This window comes from Pristiophorus japonicus, chromosome 13, assembly GCF_044704955.1.
Source record: "Pristiophorus japonicus isolate sPriJap1 chromosome 13, sPriJap1.hap1, whole genome shotgun sequence".
Classification (NCBI taxonomy): Eukaryota; Metazoa; Chordata; class Chondrichthyes; family Pristiophoridae; genus Pristiophorus; species Pristiophorus japonicus.
This window is the reverse complement of record NC_091989.1, coordinates 140,296,510-140,299,109: the sequence shown is the minus strand read 5'-3', so window position 1 is coordinate 140,299,109 and position 2,600 is coordinate 140,296,510. Positions and strand designations below refer to the sequence as shown.

The 2,600-nt window shown below is 50.2% G+C and overlaps 1 pseudogene; it reads right to left on the bottom strand.

The window, feature by feature from the left end:
• Nucleotides 1-541: 541 nt before the first annotated feature.
• On the bottom strand, nucleotides 542-779 carry LOC139279153 (U2 spliceosomal RNA; annotated as a pseudogene).
• Nucleotides 780-2,600: the final 1,821 nt, after the last annotated feature.

Sequence of the window (2,600 nt, the reverse complement as noted above, 5' to 3'; positions counted from 1 at the left end):
CCAACTAACAACACACAAGGGTAGGCACTTGGGTGTTTTATGCAATGTCCTTGTAAAGTTTCTATTAATCTGGTGTCAAACATGGAAACCTTTATTTTCAACACTTTACTTTCTTGGTCAGATTTGTGTGCACCTTTAGAAGTGGCTTAGTGAGTTGCAGTGATTGGTGAGACATAACGGTACCTCCGGCAATGGTGATGGGTGTGAAAGGAATGGTTTGGACATTGTAGGGATGCTTTATGGTGCTGATGTGGGGTAGGGCCAACCTGGTGCATCATGTGGTAGCCAGGTTGTACAGCATCAAATGAAGTAAATCTGGTTATGGTGAGGCCATCCGTGGCCTCCTTGGCAGCAATGTGGTCGGGTGCTGATGCCCTCTGTCCTGTGCAGCATCAGATGGTTGTGGAGAAGGTTGTTGTTGTTTTTTTTTTTTTTATTCGTAGCCAATCTTTCCAATTCTTTGTCAAATCACAAACGCCAGAGGTCACCTTGCACACATCAAGGATCACTCTGCGCCAATGCTCTTAGCCAAAAGGCCGAGAGCCACTGCACCATTCCTGGAAGTACTGCAATACCAGGTTCGTGCCATGGAGGTGGATGGGTCAGCAACCCCACACACCTCCGTGGAGGTGGATGGGTCAATCCACCCCACCCACCTCTTATTTCCAAAAAGCATAGGAGAACCACCTTCCTGATCTAGGGAGAACCACTTTTGGGTCATGGTTACTCCCCTGTCAGGTCAGTTACGCATGATCTTAGCCAAAAGGCCGAGAAGCGATTTGGTGCTGCTGATATGCCTGGTGCTGCTGGTGTTGGGGATGATCGTGGTGGGATTCTGAGGACCAAGATGAGAAAGTATAAAGGGCACCCATGTTGATGGAATAGATTGCAGGTGAAATAAAGATGACATTGTGTGTGAGAGGTAATGAGGTCATACTGGATGGAGACTTGTGTAAAGTTCTGAGGGAGGGGAGAGCCACCGGGAAGCGCCCGCTGACGTCAGCGGATAGCCGAGTCGCGCAACTGACCTCCCGCCCGCTGAGCTGCGATATTGATGCGAGTGGGAGTCGGCTGCAGTCGGCGGAAGAACAGGGGTGGACCATTGGCTGGAGGCTGGTCTGTCCCTGACGGTAGGTAGGAAGATGGGGTGAAAAAGGTTAGTACTTTTGCTTTTCAGCTCTTCGACCCTCCGTGGGCCCGGCACCATCCTCGGTGGCATTTGGGCGGCAAGCGCCTCTGCTGCCGAGAATGAGAGCTCCCACCGGCTGCCACCCTGATTGGCGGTATAAGTCGCTCATTTGCCGCCCGCTCTAATGAAAACCCCGCCCAAAGTACCATCCGGTACCTCGGCAGCCATCAGCGGTCCTTTGACGACACTTGGGTGGGCGGAGGCCTTCATCAAATTCGGGCCCCTAGCCTTTGGTCTTTGAAGAACTCTTCATATTCAAAGTTAAGTGCTGTTCACTTCTTAGAACTGAAGAGGTTGGACTCGAAATTCCCTACCTTAGCACTGTGTGTTTGCGCTGGATTTCTTCAAAAAATGGCGCTGCTTCGCTTCCACCCGCTTCCAGCGTGGGACATGGCAATGGGCATTTTGGGGACGGCCATAGCGCTGCCCTTGCCAGCACTGGTCTCTCAAATTCAAATGTGCAGATCGTGATGTCAATTGCCGTGCAACGCCTGGTTTAACGCTATACTGCTATTTTGTATGTTGTCGCAAGCCATAACGCCCTCACCTAACTTTTTAATTATTCATTCACAGGATGTGAGCATCACTGGCAAGGCCAACATTTATTGCCCATCCCTAATTGCCTTCCAGAAGTGGGTGAGCCGCTTTCTTGAACCACTGCAGTCCATGTGGTGAAGGTACTCCCACAATGCTGTTAGGGAGGAAGTTCCAGGATTTTGACCCAGCGATGATGAAGGAACATCTGAATGGTGTCTAACTTGGAGGGGAACATGCAGATAATAGTGTTCCCATGCACCTGCTGCCCTTTTCATTCTAGGTGGTTGAGGTCACAGGTTTGGGAGGTGCTGCTGAAGAAGCCTTGGCGACTTAATGCAGTGCATCTTGTAGATGGTACACTCTGCAGCCATGGGTGCACCAGTGGTGGAGGAAATGGATGTTTAAGGTGGTGCCAATCAAGTGGGCTGCTTTGTCCTGGATGGTGTTAAGCTTCTTCAGTGCTGTTGGAGCTGCACTCATCCAGACAAAGTAGAGAGTATTCCATCATACTCCTGAATTGTGCCTTGTAAATGGTGGAAAGGCTTTGAGAGTCAGGAGGTGAGACACTCGCCACAAAACACCCAGCCTTTGACCTCCTCTTATTGCCACAGTATTTATGTGGCTGGTCCAGTTAAATTTCTGGTTAATGGTGATCCCCAGGATGTTGTTGGTAGGTGATTCGGTGATGATAATGCCATTGAATGTCAAGGCGCGGTGGTTAGACTCTGGCTTGTTGGAGATCGTCATTGCCTGACACTTGTGTGGAGTGAATGTTACGCTACTTATCAGCCCAAGCCTAAATGTCGTCCAGGTCTTGCTGCATGCGGGCATGGACTGCTTCACTATCTGAGCAGTTTCGAATGGCACTGAACAC